The sequence below is a fragment of the Capra hircus genome, unplaced genomic scaffold (genome assembly GCF_001704415.2).
Source record: "Capra hircus breed San Clemente unplaced genomic scaffold, ASM170441v1, whole genome shotgun sequence".
In the NCBI taxonomy this organism is placed as follows: domain Eukaryota; kingdom Metazoa; phylum Chordata; class Mammalia; order Artiodactyla; family Bovidae; genus Capra; species Capra hircus.
In genome coordinates, this window is record NW_017212550.1 from 6,799 (window position 1) to 26,036 (window position 19,238).

The 19,238-nt window shown below is 40.5% G+C and overlaps 1 pseudogene; it reads left to right on the top strand.

Annotated features, from left to right (window-relative positions):
• The first annotated feature begins 3,185 nt into the window (after positions 1 to 3,185).
• On the top strand, positions 3,186 to 4,351 carry LOC108635243 (annotated as a pseudogene).
• Positions 4,352 to 19,238: the final 14,887 nt, after the last annotated feature.

Here is a 19,238-nt window from a genome sequence, read left to right on the forward strand (position 1 = left end):
CATAGATTAGCAAGGTAATGCACAAAATCCTTCAAGTAGGCTTAAGCAGTATGTGAACCAAGAAATTCCACATGTATAAGCTGGATTTAGAAAAGGCAGAGGGACCAGAAATCAAATTGCCAACATTCACTGGATCATAGAAAAAGTAAGGGAATTCCAGAAAAGCATCTACCTCTGCTTCACTGACTACACTAAAATCTTTGAATGTGTGGACCACAACAAACCAGAAAATTCTTAAATAGATAGGATACTAGTACACCCTACCTGCCTCATGTGAAACCTGCACGCAGGTCAGGAATCAACAGCTAGACCTGGACATGGAACAACAAACTGGTTCAAAATTGGGAAAGGAGTACGTCAAGGCTGTATACTGTCACTCTGCTTATTTACATTGTGTGTAGAGTACATCACACATCATGGGAAATGCTGGGTTGGATGAATCACAAGCTGGAATCAAGATTGCCAGGAGAAATATCACCAACTTCAAATATGCAGATGATACCAGTCTAATGGCAGAAAGAGAAGAGTAACTAAAGAGCCTCTTGATGAGGGTGAAGGAGGACAGTGACAAATTGACTTAAAACTCAACATTCAAAAAACTAAGATCTGATCCCATCCCTTCATGGCAAATAGATGGGGGAAAAGTGTAAGCAGTCACAGATTTTATTTTCTTGGGCTCCAAAATCACTGCAGAAGATGACTGCAGCCATGATATTAAAAGACACTTGCTTCTTGGAAGGAAGGCTAAGGCAAACCTAAACAGCATATTAAAAAGCAGAGACATCACTTTGCCAACAAAGGTCCATAGAGTCAAAGCCATGTAGAGTCAGTAGTCATGTATGGATGTGAGAGGTGGACACTAAAGAAGGTGAGTGCCAAGAATTGAGGCTTTCTAATTGTGGTGCTGCAGAAGACCTTTGAGAGTTTCTTTGACAACAAAGATATCAAACCAGTCAATTCTAAAGGAAATCAACCCTGAATATTTATCAAAAAGACTGATGCTGAAGCTGAAGCTCCAAAACTTTGACCCCCTGATGTGAAGAAGTGACTCATTGAAAAGACTGTGATGCTGGGGGAAAGATTGAGAGCAGGAGAAGGGGGTGACAGAGGACGAGATGACTGGATGGCATCATCCACACAGTGGACATGGGTTTGAGCAGTTCTTGAGATAGTGAAGGACAGGGAAGTCTGGTGTGCTGGCAGTCCATGGGGTCACATAGAGTCAGACACGACTGAGTGACTGAACAACAATAAGACTTCCGTTGAGTATTTATGAATGTTTGTTAAATGAACAAAGCATGATTACCATAACATTTACTCCCATGTCTTCAGTAGAATTTTCCTCAATCCTAGACTTGGATTCATTGTTTATTGTCCATTTTGTTCACAATTTATTGTTCATTTTGTTCACAATAATAACCCTCTGTTTATACTATTTGAGCCTTTTCTTTGGCATGCATTCCATAAAATTGGAAGATTGTTTTCAGAATAACTTAAACAATTGTTCAACATAATTTTTTCATTAAATCATGAATAATGATTTATCAGCTTATTCGGGATACAAGTAATTCTTGAGTGTCTACTGTGTACCATTCTCTTTTATAAACATTGAATTACATGGCCTTTGAAGTAAAATTTAAATATAGGAAGGTTAGAGACAAATGAAAACTTAAAGAGATCAAGCAATGAGAATCATCTGACTGCAGTAAAACAGTCAAAGATAATTAAAACACGGCTATGGAGTGTTTAGGATCAAGAAAACACAGATGAGTACAGACGTATTACAAGTAAGATGTGTGTGCTGTGTGCTAAGATGCTTCAGTCGCGTCTGAATCTGTGAGTCATGGAGTGTAGCCCACCAGGCTCCTCTTTCCAATGAATTTTCCAGGCAGAATATTGGGTTGCCATGGGCTCTTCTCCAGGGGATCTTCCTGATCCAGGGATTGAACCTGGGTCTCTTAAGTTTCCTGCATTGGCAGGTGAGTTCTTTACCACTCGCGCCACCTGGGAAGCCCATTTACCTGCAAACTTGAGGGACTTTTCAGAAAGTTCCTTGCTGACTTTTGGTCTGGATTTAGATCTGCAGTTCTTCCCTTCAGTCACAAGAGGGGGCAGATTCATCCGAAAACAGTGTTTCTTTCTGGGCGAAGGGAACGGAAATTTATTTTCCATTGATGTGCCCCCCAAAAGGGAAAATGACATACTTTCATCTTCTTCAGACAACTTGTGCCTTATTATCCCTTGTTGAATGTGTGTGGTCAAGGATTCAGGTTAGCCCAATAGCTTAAGCCCTTTCCAAGTACCTTCCTAACACGCTCTCCCATTTCCCTGCTCTGATTATCCCTTCCCCTTTCTATTCCTGATACCCTTTTTTCCCTCCTCCAACTTTTTCTACCATTCACACGCACCTCCACCCACCTCCACTTTGGTTGCCTTCATTTCTGTCGATTCCTCTGCCTTAGCATCCTTGCTGCACAACTTCCACAAGCATCGGCATAGGGAACATGAGGATTAAGGACCACTGTTCAAGGAGGAGGTGAACACCATCTATGTCAATCAGTTCATTTATTAAGATAAAATGCTGGAAAATGTCTACCTAGGTGGCAATAGATGCATGATTCCAAGAACCCTTACAAGAGCTGCTGCAAGTTCTAGGATGTGTAGCTATTAGTCTCAAAGTTATTAATTTTTCTTGTCTCCCAGAGTACATCACTGCCTACTTTTAAATCTCTCATTAATCTTCTGGAATGTGGATGGAACTTTTCATCATTTTACAACACAGAGCTCAGTACATTTTTCTGGGATTAAAACATGCATTCCACAAGTTTCATGGAGCATCAGCCAGTTTCTTAAGAAACAAATGAAAGAGCGATGGTTGTTCATAGACACAGCATTGTGATTGGTGTTCCTTTTCCTGAGCCAGACATTAAACCTCATAGATGATTTCACTGTGAGCTGGGGATGTTTCACCATCTTTGGGGGACATGACTAAAACCGGGGAAGAAGACATAGATAAGGAACTGCTTGATCATTGGCTGAGAAGGTCCCGGCAACAACACAGCAGTATCTGCGCTGGTTGTAAGTTTTTACTGACAGCTGTTGCCTCTGTTCTCTGGAACCTCCTCAAGCCAAGGATCAGACACAAGCCTGAGCTCTGGGCCCATGGTCTAGCTTGTCTGTGAAGTATGAGGCTGGTGACTGGAGTAGCGGTGTTTCTGACCTTGGGTAAGTGTTCCGTGTCTGCAAGGGATGACTCTGAGGCCAAAGGGGCACAGAGAGTCACTTGCCCTCTGCTCCTCTCCCTGTGCTGTACTCCGCATTATCGTGATGGAACCGAGAACTGATCTGCGCGTTTGCTAAAGAGGCCCATCTTCTACATTACAGTTTAAATCACAGCCACGATACCAGAAGAGTCCTTAGCAGTAAGCAGGTTGTACGAATTCTCTGGGCTGATTAAGGCAAGGACCCAGGGAACAAAGCCTATGGAATCTGATTCTTGCCATGTATCTTTGGTCTCTATAATTTTGTTGTTGTCCAGTTACTAAGTTGTATCCAACTTTTTATGACCAAATGGATGCCAGTATGCCAGGCTCCTCTGTTCTTTACTATCTCCTGGAGTATGCTCAAATTCATGTCCATTGAGACGGTGATGCTGTGTAACCATCTCATCCTCTGATGCCCCCTTCTCCTTTTGCCTTCAATCTTTCCCAGAATTAGGGTATTTTCCAATGAGTCAGCTCTTCTCAGCAAGTGGACAAAGTATTGGAGCTTCAGTCTCAGCACCAGTCCTTCCAATGACATTCACATTTGATTTCCTTTAGGATTGACTGGTTTGATCTCCTTGCAATCCAATAATGAACACCAATAATATTTTTGCAGGACATAAATAGAAGCACTGGAGCAGGTACCAGGGCCAGACAGTTATAGGAGGATTCTGCCTTTAATCCATAGAATTACACTGAAATGTGCTTTGGAGCTAATTTAATTTCTTAACCCATAGGGACTGTGATTGATGCTAAGACCACCCAGCCAAACTCCATGGATTGTGCTGAAGGAGAGGATGTAAACTTGCCTTGTAACCACTCTACCATCAGTGGAAATGACTATATACATTGGTATTGGCAAAATCCCAATCAGAGTCCACAGTATGTCATTCATGGCTTTCGAGACAGTGAACGGCAGCATGGCCTCTCTGACCATAGCTTCAGACAGAAAGTCCAGCACCCTGGTCCTGCCCCAGGTCACCCTGAGAGACGCCGCTGTGTACTACTGCGCCCTGAGAGAGGCACACTGGGACAGACGGGGCTGCACCTGTGCAGAATCTCTCTTGTGGGAAGAAGGGGGGACATAGCGGAGGGAGCGGTCACAAGAGCAAATCTAGAGTCGAAGAAGAGTCAGAGAGCAGTGAGAGACGAGGAAAATGAAGGGAAGGAAAAGGGGAGAAGATGCATAAAGAAAAGAAAAGGACAAGGAAGAAGTGCCTCATTAGTTGATGTAGCTGAGAAGAATTATGGGGCTACTAAGAATCCTAGAAAAAAAGTGAGAAGCATTGGCAATTTTTCATGGTTCTTTCTCGTGTCAATAAAATGTTGGTTCCAGTGTGTTAGTCTCAACCTACAAGTGAGGAAAATACAAATAGTTCTCCTTGTTCCAAAGGTTTCTTTCATGTGGACTCATGGCAAGTCCAGACTCTGAAATTTTATAATTGTTCCACTTAGCATAAATAAATTACTTTTTCTAAGAAAAACCCCAAATGTTTTCTGTTACTAGTCTCAAACATGCATATTTGTCAGGAAGAAGCTGTTTTAGAAACAAAAAGTAAGTGAATATTAATTTAGTTTCAATTTGTCTGAAAGTTTTACCTCTATATGGTGTTTTCATGGTTTTTTATATTCTCTACACAACACACAGAACCATCTCATCATAAAAGACCCAGACAGAACAAAACTAAAAGCCCACAGCTGTATCATCTTCATTCCAGCCTAGTTCCCACCTTCCTCTGAGAAAACCGAATCTGATCATTAAAGCTAGCATGCCAGTCTGTTTATTTCAATTATCTATATATTTGCATATAATTGTATGCAATTACATACATGTTTACACATACATGCAGATGCGTATGGACACAATTTGACAGGCAAGTTGGATTTATTTGAATTTTTTCCAACTTCCCTTTTGGCTTTCAGTTAATAGTGTGCTGGAAATCATCCTATAGTAAAAAGTCAGTTTGTGCATGCTCAGTGGTGTCTGACTCTTTGCCATTCCGGTCCTTGATCTGAGTGACATCACTAACATAATGTTCTTTGATCATCAAACAGACTGAGAAATCTATCCTGCTGCATAGGACATGTACCTAAATGTTAATTGCTTTGTTTATCATGCTTTGGAAATTGCTTTGATTCATGAGTTAGAGATGGGGAATAGATACTTGTACTCAGTCTTGGGAAGTGCAATGAGAGGGCACCACATTCCAAAGGCCGGCATATCCCTCCAGTCACCTTTTCACTCATTTCCTTCTCTTCATGGCTTTTGAGCTCACTTCCTTTATCCTCACTTCACTTTTCCTGAAACATATCTTTTCATTCCTTCTGTTTATTGAAATATTCTCAGTAATCAGCTCAGTACCCAACATATAGTAGGTGTTCAATAACTATTTATTGAGTAAAGAAATATTCATGACTGATGTTACTAGCAATTGCTAGTAACTAGTAATTGCTAGGGATGCAATAAAATATTGAAAGGGTGAGTTGGATCTTCTATGAAAATAGTAGAGAGAATTAAAGAACATCACATAAATGTCATAATGAAGACAGGGATATATTTGAAAATATTTATTCATAAACTCATTACTCCTTTCCTTCTAGTTCCCTTTCTTTTCCTTCTTCCCACACTCCTTTCCTTCCCTCCTCTCCTCACTCTTTTTTCCTATCATTATTAGTGACATATGTCCCCAAGCATTTGGCTAAGCTCTTCCCGTGAATCTTCAGTTTATTTCTATATAAAATTCTTTTTCCATTAAAATTCTTAATAATTTGAGTTTGTCATAAGGTAGTTGACACCAGATATTTTGAAAAATTAGAATTGCATTTAACTATATTCCCCTACAAAGAGGTAGGAATTTTCCTCATTTTAGAAAAAGGTAAGAAAAAGTCATTCAAATATCAGCTGGCACTCTCAATCAATCCATTTTCCATAACCATAAGCCAACAAAGGTGTTGAAGGTCCATATGATATTGCAGCAATGCTGTGTCCATAGGAGGGGCAGTGCTTGCCAGAAAGCCTTTTCTTATTCCTGTTTTTCATCCCCATTCAAAAATAATCCCTACCAACTAAAAAAATGTATGTGCTGTCTTTGTACCAAATATGTCTTGCTTTAAAACATTCTACTGAAATCATCTTTATAAATTGCAGAATTAATGAGCACTTTTTAACAGAACTGTAGTTAGTTCTACCACAAGATTGTGCTAAGCCACTTCAGTCATGTCCGGCTCTAAGCAACCGTATGGGCTGTAGCTCGCCAGGCTCCTCTGTCCCTGGGATTCTACAGGCAAGAATACTGCAGTGGGTTGCCATTTCCTTCTCTAGTGCATGAAAGTCAAAAGTGAAAGTGAAGTTGCTCAGTCGGGCCCCACTTGGCCACCCAGTCGTGTCCGACTCTTTGCGACCCCATGGACTGTAGCCTACCAGGCTCCTTCGTCCATGGGATTTCCCAGGCAAGAATACTGGAGTGAGGTGCCATTGCCTTCTCTGTGGGGAAGCCTAGTCATGTGTATCATGCGCCTGGAGAACCCCACGGACTGAGGAGCCTGGCTGGCTACAGTCCAAAGGGTTTCAAAGACTGAGTGACTAAGCATGTAAGCATGCATGCTAGTCACAATAGGGGCTGTCATTGTTGAACCAAAGTCAGTAAAAATCTCAATGCAGAAATCACAGGAGAGAGAAGATTTGGGGAAACTGGCTGGTATTTAATCTTTGCCTACCAGATGTGACAATGATTGACTTCAAATAACAAAATTTCAGTTCAGCTCAGTTCAGTCGCTCAGTTGTGTCCGACTCTTTGCGATCCCATGAATCGCAGCATGCCAGGCCTCCCTGTCCATCATCAACTCCTGGAGTTCACTCAGACTCAAGTCCATCGAGTCAGTGATGCCATCCAGCCATCTCATCCTCGGTTGTCCCCTTCTCCTCCTGCCCCCAATCCCTCCCAGCATCAGAGTGTTTTCCAATGAGTCAACTCTTCGCATGAGGTGGCAAAAGTACCGGAGTTTCAGCTTTAGCATCATTCCTTCCAAAGAAATCCCAGGGCTGATCTCCTTCAGAATGGACTGGTTGGATCTCCTTGCAGTCCAAGGGACCCTCAAGAGTCTTATCCAACACCACAGTTCAAAAGCATCAATTCTTCAGCGCTCAGCCTTCTTCACAGTCCAACTTTCATATCCATACGTGACCACAGGAAAAACCATAGCCTTGACTAGACAGACCTTAGTCGGCAAAGTAATGTCTCTGCTATTGAATATACTATCTAGGTTGGTCATAACTTTCCTTCCAAGGAGTAAGCGTCTTTTAATTTCATGGCTGCAGTCACCATCTGCAGTGATTTGGGAGCCCCCAAAAATAAAGTCTGACACTGTTTCTACTATTTCCCTGTCAATTTCCCAAAGAGTGATGGGACCAGCTGCCATGATCTTCCTTTTCTGAATGTTGAGCTTTAAGCCAACTTTTTCGCTCTCCACTTTCACTTTCATCAAGAGGCTTTTTAGCTCCTCTTCACTTTCTGCCATAAGGATGGTGTCATCTGCATATCTGAGGTTATTGATATTTCTCTTGGCAATCTTGATTCCAGCTTGTGCTTCTCCAGTCCAGTGTTTCTCATGATGTACTCTGCGTAGAAGTTAAATAAGCAGGGTGACAATATACAGCCTTGACATACTCCTTTTCCTATTTGGAACCAGTCTGTTGTTCCATGCCCAGTTCTTTTTTATTTATTTATTTTTTTAAATTTTTTATTTTTTTTTAAATTTTAACATCTTTAATTCTTACATGCGTTCCCAAACATGAATCCCCCTCCCACCTCCCTCCCCACAACATCTCTCTGTGTCATCCCCATGCACCAGCCCCAAGCAAGCTGCACCCTACGTCAGACATGGACTGGCGATTCAATTCTTACATGACAGTATACATGTTAGAATTCCCATTCTCCCAAATCATCCCACCCTCTCCCTCTCCCTCTGAGTCCAAAAGTCCGGTATACACATCTGTGTCTTTTTTCCTGTCTTGCATACAGGGTCGTCATTGCCATCTTCCTAAATTCCATATATATGTGTTAGTATACTGTATTGGTGTTTCTCTTTCTGGCTTACTTCACTCTGTATAATTGCCTCCAGTTTCATCCATCTCATCAGAACTGATTCAAATGAATTCTTTTTAACGGCTGAGTAATACTCCACTGTGTATATGTACCACAGCTTTCTTATCCATTCATCTGCTGATGGACATCGAGGTTGTTTCCATGTCCTGGCTATTATAAACAGTGCTGCGATGAACATTGGGGTACATGTGTCTCTTTCAATTCTGGTTTCCTCGGTGTGTATGCCCAGCAGTGGGATTGCTGGGTCATAAGGTAGTTCTATTTGCAATTTTTTAAGGAATCTCCACACTGTTCTCCATAGTGGCTGTACTAGTTTGCATTCCCACCAACAGTGTAGGAGGGTTCCCTTTTCTCCACACCCTCTCCAGCATTTATTGCTTGCAGATTTTTGGATCGCAGACATTCTGACTGGTGTGAAGTGGTACCTCATTGTGGTTTTGATTTGCATTTCTCTAATAATGAGTGATGTTGAGCATCTTTTCATGTGTTTGTTAGCCATCCGTATGTCTTCTTTGGAGAAATGTCTATTTAGTTCTTTGGCCCATTTTTTGATTGGGTCGTTTATTTTTCTGGAATTGAGCTGCAGAAGTTGCTTGTATATTTTTGAGATTAGTTGTTTGTCAGTTGTTTCATTTGCTATTATTTTCTGCCATTCAGAAGGCTGTCTTTTCACCTTGCTTATATTTTCCTTTGTTGTACAGAAGCTTTTAATTTTAATTAGATCCCATTTGTTTATTTTTGCTTTTATTTCCAGAATTCTGGGAGGTGGATCATAGAGGATCCTGCTGTGATTTATGTCTGAGAGTGTTTTGCCTATGTTCTCCTCTAGGAGTTTTATAGTTTCTGATCTTACATTTAGATCTTTAATCCATTTTGAGTTTATTTTTGTGTACGGTGATAGAAAGTGATCTAGTTTCATTCTTTTACAAGTGGTTGACCAGTTTTCCCAACACCACTTGTTAAAGAGATTGTCTTTACTCCACTGTATATTCTTGCCTCCTTTGTCAAAGATAAGGTGTCCATATGTGTGTGGATTTATCTCTGGGCTTTCTATTTTGTTCCATTGATCTATATGTCTGTCTTTGTGCCAGTACCATACTGTCTTGATGACTGTGGCTTTGTAGTAGAGCCTGAAGTCAGGCAAGTTGATTCCTCCAGTTCCATTCTTCTTTCTCAAGATTGCTTTGGCTATTCGAGGTTTTTTGTATTTCCATACAAATCTTGAAATTATTTGTTCTAGTTCTGTGAAAAATGTGGCTGGTAGCTTGATAGGGATTGCATTGAATTTGTAAATTGCTTTGGGTAGTATACTCATTTTCACTATATTGATTCTTCCGATCCATGAACATGGTCTATTTCTCCATCTATTAGTGTCCTCTTTGATTTCTTTCATCAGTGTTTTATAGTTTTCTATATATAGGTCTTTAGTTTCTTTAGGTAGGTATATTCCTAAGTATTTTATTCTTTTCATTGCAATGGTGAATGGAATTGTTTCCTTAATTTCTTTTTCTACTTTCTCATTATTCGTGTATAGGAATGCAAGGGATTTCTGTGTGTTGATTTTATATCCTGCAACTTTACTATATTCATTGACTAGCTCTAATAATTTTCTGGTGGAGTCTTTAGGGTTTTCCATGTAGAGGATCATGTCATCTGCAAACAGTGAGAGTTTTACTTCTTCTTTTCCAATTTGGATTCCTTTTATTTCTTTTTCTGCTCTGATTGCTGTGGCCAAAACTTCCAGAACTATGTTGAATAGTAGCGGTGAAAGTGGACACCCTTGTCTTGTTCCTGACTTTAGGGGAAATGCTTTCAATTTTTCACCATTGAGGATAATGTTTGCTGTGGGTTTGTCATATACAGCTTTTATTATGTTGAGGTATGTTCCTTGTATTCCTGCTTTCTGGAGAGTTTTTATCATAAATGGATGTTGAATTTTGTCAAAGGCCTTCTCTGCATCTATTGAGATAATCATATGGCTTTTATTTTTCAATTTGTTAATGTGGTGAATTACATTGATTGATTTGCGGATATTGAAGAATCCTTGCATCCCTGGGATAAAGCCCACTTGGTCATGGTGTATGATCTTTTTAATGTGTTGTTGGATTCTGATTGCTAGAATTTTGTTGAGGATTTTTGTCTATGTTCATCAGTGATATTGGCCTGTAGTTTTCTTTTTTTGTGACATCTTTGTCAGGTTTTGGTATTAGGGTGATGGTGGCCTCATAGAATGAGTTTGGAAGTTTACCTTCCTCTGCAATTTTCTGGAAGAGTTTGAGTAGGATAGGTGTTAGCTCTTCTCGAAATTTTTGGTAGAATTCAGCTGTGAAGCCGTCTGGACCTGGGCTTTTGTTTGCTGGAAGATTTCTGATTACAGTTTCAATTTCCGTGCTTGTGATGGGTCTGTTAAGATTTTCTATTTCTTCCTGGTTCAGTTTTGGAAAATTGTACTTTTCTAAGAATTTGTCCATTTCTTCCACGTTGTCCATTTTATTGGCATACAACTGCTGATAGTAGTCTCTTATGATCCTTTGTATTTCTGTGTTGTTTGTTGTGATCTCTCCATTTTCATTTCTAAATTTATTGATTTGATTTTTCTCTCTTTGCTTCTGGATGAGTCTGGCTAATGGTTTGTCAATTTTATTTATCCTCTCAAAGAACCAGCTTTTGGCTTTGTTGATTTTTGCTATGGTCTCTTTTGTTTCTTTTGCATTTATTTCTGCCCTAATTTTTAAGATTTCTTTCCTTCTACTAACTCTGGGGTTCTCCAACTCTTCGTTTTCTAGTTGCTTTAGTTGCAGAGTTAGGTTATTTATTTGACTTTTTTCTTGTTTCTTGAGGTATGCCTGTATTGCTATGAACTTTCCTCTTAGTACTGCTTTTATAGTGTCCCACAGGTTTTGGGTTGTTGTGTTTTCATTTTCATTAGTTTCTATGCATATTTTGATTTCTTTTTTGATTTCTTCTGTGATTTGTTGGTTATTCAGAAGTGTGTTGTTCAACCTCCATATGTTGGAATTTTTAATAGTTTTTCTCCTGTAATTGAGATCTAATCTTAATGCATTATGGTCAGAAAAGATGCTTGGAATGATTTCGATTTTTTTGAATTTATCAAGTTTAGATTTATGGCCCAGGATGTGATCTATCCTGGAGAAGGTTCCATGAGCACTTGAAAAAAAAGTGAAATTCATTGTTTTGGGGTGAAATGTCCTATAGATATCAATTAGGTCTAACTGATCTAATGTATCATTTAAAGTTTGCATTTCTTTGTTAATTTTCTGTTTAGTTGATCTGTCCATAGGTGTGAGTGGGGTATTAAAGTCTCCCACTATTATTGTGTTATTGTTGATTTCCCCTTTCATACTTGTTAGCATTTCTCTTACATATTGCGGGGCTCCTATATTGGGGGCATATATGTTTATAATTGTTATATCTTCTTCTTGGATTGTTCCTTTGATCATTATGTAGTGGCCTTCTTTGTCTCTTTTCACAGCCTTTGTTTTAAAGTCTATTTTATCGGATATGAGTATTGCCACTCCTGCTTTCTTTTGGTCTCTATTTGCGTGGTATATCTTTTTCCAGCCCTTCACTTTCAGTCTGTATGTGTCCCTTGTTTTGAGGTGGGTCTCTTGTAAGCAGCATATAGAGGGGTCTTGTTTTTGTATCCATTCGGCCAGTCTTTGTCTTTTGGTTGGGGCGTTCAACCCATTTACGTTTAAGGTAATTATTGATAAGTGTGATCCCGTTACCATTTACTTTATTATTTTGGGTTCGAGTTTATACACCCTTTTCGTGTTTCCTGTCTAGAGAATATCCTTTAGAATTTGTTGGAGAGCTGGTTTGGTGGTGCTGAATTCTCTCAGCTTTTGCTTGTCTGTAAAGCTTTTTATTTCTCCTTCATATTTGAATGAGATCCTTGCTGGGTACAGTATTCTGGGCTGTAGGTTATTGTCTTTCATCACTTTAAGTATGTCTTGCCATTCCCTCCTGGCCTGAAGAGTTTCTATTGAAAGATCAGCTGTTATCCTAATGGGAATCCCCTTGTGTGTTATTTGTTGTTTTTCCCTTGCTGCTTTTAATATTTGTTCTTTGTGTTTGATCTTTGTTAATTTGATTAATATGTGTCTTGGGGTGTTTCGCCTTGGGTTTATCTTATTTGGAACTCTCTGTGTTTCTTGGACTTGGGTGATTATTTCCTTCCCCATTTTAGGGAAGTTTTCAACTATTATCTCCTCAAGGATTTTCTCATGATCTTTCTTCCTGTCTTCTTCTTCTGGGACTCCTATAATTCGAATGTTGCAGCGTTTCATATTGTCCTGGAGGTCTCTGAGATTGTCCTCATTTCTTTTAATTCGTTGTTCTTGTTTCCTCTCTGATTCATTTATTTCTACCATTCTATCTTCTATTTCACTAATCCTATCTTCTGCCTCCGTTATTCTACTAATTGTTGCCTCCAGAGTGTTTCTGATCTCATTTATTGCGTTATTCATTATATTTTGACTCTTTTTTATTTCTTCTAGGTCCTTGTTAAACCTTTCTTGCATCTTCTCAATCCTTGTCTCTAGCCTATTTATCTGTGATTCCATTTTGATTTCAAGATTTTGGATCATTTTCACTATCAATATTTGGAATTCCTTCTCCGGTAGATTCCCTATTTCTTCCACTTTTGTTTGGTTTGGTGGGCAACTCTCCTGTTCCTTTACCTGCTGTGTATTCCTCTGTCTCTTCATCTTGGTTATATTGCTGCGTTTGGGGTGGCCTTTTTATATTCTGGGAATTTGTGGAGTTCTCTTTATTATGGAGCTTCCTCACTTTGGGTGGGGTTCTATCAGTGGCTTGTCAAGGTTTCCTGGTTAGGGAGGCTTGTGTTGGAGTTTTGGTGGGTGGAGCTGGGTTTCTTCTCTCTGGAGTGCAATGGAGTGACCCGTAATGGGTTACGAGACATCAAAGGTTTTGGGATAATTTTGAGCTGCCTGTATATTGAAGCTCAGGGGAGTGTTCCTGTGTTGCTGAAGAATTTGCGTGGTATGTCTTGTTTTGGAATTTGTTGGCCCTTGGGTGGAACTTGGTTTCGGTGTAGGTATGAAGGCATTAGATGGGCTCCTATTGCTTAATGTTCCCTAAATTCAAGAGTTCTCTAATGTTTTCAGGCTTTGGATTTAAGCCTCCTGCTTCTGGTTTTCAGTTTTATTTTTACAGTAGCCTCTAGACTTCTCCATCTATACAGCACCGATGATAAAACATCTAGGTTAAAGATGAAAAGTTTCTCCACATTGAGGGACACTCAGAGAGGTTCACTGAGTTATAAGGAGAAGAGAAGATGGAGGGGGTAGTTAGAGGTAACTGGAATGAGATGCGGTGAGATCAAAAGAGAAGAGAGCAAGCTAGCCAGTAGTCACTTCCTTATGTGCGCTCTATAGTCTGGACCGCTCAGAGGTATTTACAGAGTTATACGGGGAAGAGGAGAGGGAGGAAGTAGACAGAGGTGACCAGGAGGATCTGAGAGAGGAATGAGTAGGAGAGAGACAAATCCTGCCAGTAACCTGTTCCTTAGGTGTTCTCCACCGTCTGGAACACACAGAGATTCACAGAGTTGGATAGAGGAGAGATGGGGGAGAAAAGAGACAGAGGCCACCTGGTGGAGAAAAAGGAGAGTCCAGAGGAGGAGAGAGTGGTCAAGCCAGTAATCTCACTCTCAGGTAAACTGGGATAGTGAAGTTTGGGTTTTCAAATGTACAAAATTGACCACAAAAACCTAAGAGCAAAGATTAAAAATCTAGAGTAGAGGTTGGATTTTCAAAGATACAATATTAGAGAAAAGCAGAAGGAAAAAGGAAGAAAGAAAGAAAAAAAAAAGAAAAGAAAGAAAAAGAATTATTAAAAAACAAACAAACAAACAAACAATCAAAAAAAAAAAAAGCCATCAACAACCATCCAAAGACTGTATATGGTGTTTGCCTTAAAAAAAAAAAAAAAAAAAAGTCTTTTTTAAAAAACAAACAAAAAAAATATAGTAATAATAGGTTATAGAAATAAAAATTAGAGGAGAAATAGAAGACTTAACAATTTAAAAAAGTTAGAAAAAAAAAGCAAAAAAAAAAAAAAAAGGAATGATTTTAAAAATATTAAAAATATCTGGCCCTTTCTGGTGTAATGGGCCGTGTGGGATCACTTCCAAGGTGGTTCCCTCTGTTTAACTTCTTCTGTTTGCTGGCTTTTTAGGCTCACTAGTTCAGTTGCGCTGTGGGGAGGGGGGCTGCTGCTAACAAATAGCACTGTCGTGTGCACGCAGTATCTCTGCCCGGCTTGACCTGTCCTTTCTCGCGGCGCACAAACCGCTCCGGCTCTAGGATGCTCAGCCGGGAACCGTCTGGGGCCGGCCCTAGGCTGCGTGCACTTCCCCGGTTCAAGCCGCTCAGGTTCGGCGCTCAGGCAGCCCTCAGAGGCACAGATTCGGCTGGAACTGCGCTTTGTGCCCTTCCCAGGTCCGAGTAGCTCAGGAGTTTGGCGAGCGCGATCGCCGCGGCTTGTCACCTTTTCTGCCGCTGCTGCTCAGCTTTCTGGGTGGACCCCTGGCGCCCCCCGTGAGGCAGATTGTGACTGTCCAGCACCCCCAGAAGTCTTAGCAAAGGAGCTTGCTTGCAGTTAGGTAAGTAAAGTCTCTATGAGTCTGCAATTGCCCCTTTCCAGTCCTTACGACTCTGGCTGCCTGTCCCCGGCGGGGGATGGTCTGCAGCCGGCTTTTCCCGTTCTGTCCTTTGTTCTGTGCTCGGTCCTGGCGGTGTCTTATGTTCGAGCTTTTTGCGTGGTAGCTATCCCACAGTCTGGTTTGCTAGCCCAAGTTAGATCGTTCTGGTTGTGCGTGGGGCGTTCCTGCCCGATTCTTACAAAGCGCTGCAGCCCGCGCCTCCCTCGCGTCCCTGCCCTGCCCCCACTTCCCAATGGCGGATGCAGGCGTCTGTGCTGCTTTTCCGCTGGGGGAGTTACTGTTGGGCTTGTAATCTGTTGGTTTTAATTATTTATCTATTTTTCCTTCCTGTTATGTTGCCCTCTGTGTTTCCAAGGCTCGCCACGGACTCGGCAGGGAGAGTGTTTCCTGGTGTTTGGAAACCTCTCTTCTTAAAATTCCCTTCCCGGGACGGGCTTCCCTTCCCGGGACGGAGCTCCCTCCCCACCTCCTTTGTCTCCTTTTTCATCTTTTATATTTTTTCCTACCTGTTTTTGAAGACAATGATCTGCTTTTCTGGTTGCCTGATGTCCTCTGCCAGCCTACAGAAGTTGTTTTGTGAAGTTTGCTCGGCGTTGAATTGTTCTTTTGAGGAATTTGTGAGGGAGAAAGTGGTCTTCCAGTCCTATTCCTCCGCCATCTTTCCCTCTCCCCCTCCATGCCCAGTTCTAACTGTTGTTTCCTGACCTGAGTACAGATTTCTCAAGAGGCAGGTTAGGTGGTCTGGTATTCCCATCTCTCTCAGAATTTTCCACAGTTTCTTGTGATCCACACCGTCAAAGGCTTTGGCATAGTCAATAAAGCAGAAATAGATGTTTTTCTGGAAATCTCTTGCTTTTTCCATGATCCCGCGGATGTTGGCAATTTGATCTCTGGTTCCTCTGCCTTTTCGAAAACCAGCTTGAACATCAGGGAGTTCACGGTTCATGTATTGCTGAAGCCTGGCTTGGAGAATTTTGAACATTCCTTTACTAGCATGTGAGATGAGTGCAACTGTGCAGTAGTTTGAGCATTATTTGGTGTTGCCTTTCTTTACAATTAGAATGAAAACTGACCTTTTCCAGTCCTGTGGCAACAGCTGAGTTTTCCAAATTTGCTGGCATATTGAGTGCAGCACTTTCACAACATCATCTTTCAGGATTTGAAACAGCTCAACTGGAATTCCATCACCTCGGACTAGCTTTGTTCATAGTGATGCTTTCGAAGGCCCACTTGAGTTCACATTCCAAGATGTCTGGCTCTAGATTAGTGATCACATCATCATGACTATCTGGTTCATGAAGATCTATTTTGTACAGTTCTTCCATGTATTCTTGCCACCTCTTCTTAAGATCTTCTGCTTGTGTTAGGTCCATATGATTTCTGTCCTTTATCAAGCCCATCTTTGCATGAAATGTTCCCTTGGTATCTCTAATTTTCTTGAAGAGATCTCTAGTCTTTCCCATTCTGTTGTTTTCCTCTATTACTTTGCATTGATCGCTGAAAACGGCTTTCTTATCTCTTCTTGCTATTCTCTGGAACTCTGCATTCAGATGCTTATATCTTTCCTTTTCTCCTTTGCTTTTCACCTCTCTTCTTTTCACAGCTATTTGTAAGGCCTCCCCAGACAGCCATTTTGTTTTTTGCATTTCTTTTCCATGGGGATGGTCTTGATCCCTGTCTGCTGTACAATGTCACGAACCTCCATCCATAGTTCATCAGGTACTCTATCTATCAGATCTAGGCCCTTAAATCTATTTCTCACTTCCACTGTATAGTCATAAGGGATTTGATTGAGGTCATACCTGAATGGTCTAGTGGTTTTCCCTACTTTCTTCAATTTGAGTCTGAATTTGGTAATAAGGAGTTCATGATCTGAGCCACAGTCAGCTCCTGCTCTTGTTTTTGTTGACTGTATAGAGCTTCTCCATCTTTGGCTACAAAGAATATAATCAATCTGATTTCAGTGTTGACCATCTGGTGATGTCCATGTGTAGAGTCTTCTCTTGTGTTGTTGGAAGAGGGTGTTTGCTATGACCAGTGCATTTTCTTGGCAAAACTCTATTAGTCTTTGCCCTGCTTCATTCTGCATTCCAAGGCCAAATTTGCCTGTTACTCCAGGTGTTTCTTGACTTCCTTCGGGGCCTGCCCTCCAACACACTATGGGTCCTTATGTCTCTGAAGTGTTGCCATGTAATTAATATAAACAGTAGGAAATCCAAAACTTCTTAAAGTCAAAAGTAAATCTGAACCTGAATTACTTTACATATAGAAACAGAAAGAGAAGCAGGTTTAGGATTGTAACAAAAACTGAGCTCAAAGAGTTTAGGTGATTAACTCAAGGTGAAATATCAGGTGATTGGCATTAGTAAAAATTAAAAACATTATCTATATGGTATGGAGCCTATGGTGTTTGGAATCTGTCATGCCCTATGTTTGTGATTTCTGTAAATATTTTAAATGTCAGAATAATATATTTTTAAAAATAATACGAGTTTCTTGTGATTTTTTGTTCTTTTTTAAAATTTTTCTTTGATTGTCAATCATTTTTAACATCTTTATTGAATTTATTATAATATTACTTCTGGTTTTTTTTATGTTCTTGTTTTTGGGGACAAGGGATATGGGGTCTTAGCTCCCTGAGCTAGTATTCAAACCAGCATAGCACCACTGCATTGGATAAGCACTTTAAAGACAATAAAGATACTGTATTAAGATAGAGAGTTACTCTTGAATAAGGAAAGGCCTGTGCTCTAAGTAAGGTATGGGAGGGAGGGCTCCACGCTGACATCTTACTCTGCAACACCAGGCAAAGTATTGAGCCTCTCTCATGTTCAGTTTCCATTTCTGTGAATAGTCAGTATCCTTCTGCTGGGCTACATTATATTCATCGCGCATTCACTCCTCCTAACAACCCTGCATGGTAGATTCTATCATATCCACACTGAAGATATGAGGAAACTGAAGCATAAATAATTAAGTGATACTCCCAAGATCACTCAACTAATGAGTGATGGATCTAGTAACATAAATCCAAGTCTTCCATCTCAAGCACTGTTACAGGGCCTCCTAAAGTAGTGTGGACCCAACCTTGAAGGGTAGGATAAAAGTGAGTGAGAACACATCTGAAAATCACCTCGCAAACAGTTTCCATAGCATAGGCACTCAGTTACAGGCAATGCACAGAACGTTGAGGATTGGGAGCCAAACTCTCAAATTGCAAAGGAGTCTATCCACAAGATAGAGCTTAATATTTTTGAGGTATATTTGGCAGTTTAAATGGTAGATTTCATGTATTTCATAAGTTTCCATGCGTCTATCATGTTCTTTCCTGTTCAGGGAAAATCACTTCATTAGGGTGTTATATTGAGAGATTGGAGATGTTGTTGTTGGAATGAATATACAAAGCAGTGTTTGCTATGATTCTTTACTTTTTTCCCCATTTTTGACCTTGCCCCCATCTCAGAATATTTCTATGCTATATTACAAGAAAGGACAGGAGCAGTAGAAACAATTTCACCTACCAGAAGAAGAAGGAAAAAACAAAACCAAAACAACCTTTTGTGAATAATTCTGAGCTTCCTTTCCAAGGTAGCCTATTTCTTCCCAGTCAAAATCATCATATGCAAGATGTTACAAGAAAACAGGAAGATACTTTTGGCCAAAGCAAAAACAATACCAGCTGTGGATGTGACTGGTGACAGAAGCAAGATCCGATGTTGTAAAGAGCAATATTGCATAGGAATCTGGAATGTCAGGTCCATGAATCAAGGCAAATTGGAAGTGGTCAACAAGAGATGGCAAGTGTGAACGACGACATTCTAGGAATCAGCAAACTAAAATGACTGGAATGGGTGAATTTAACTCAGATGACCATTATATCTATATCTGCGGGCAGGAATCCCTCAGAAAGAATGGAATAGCCATCATGGTCAACAGAAGAGTCCGAAATGCTGTACTTGGATGCAATCTCAAAAACGACAGAATGATCTCTGTTCATCTCCAAGGCAAACCATTCAATACAACAATTATCCAAGTCTATGCCCCAGCCAGTAACGATGAAGAAACTGAAGCTGAATGGTTTTATGAAGACCTACAAGACCTTTTAGAACTAACACCCCCAAAAGATGTCCTTTTCATTCTAGGGACTGGAATGCAAAAGTA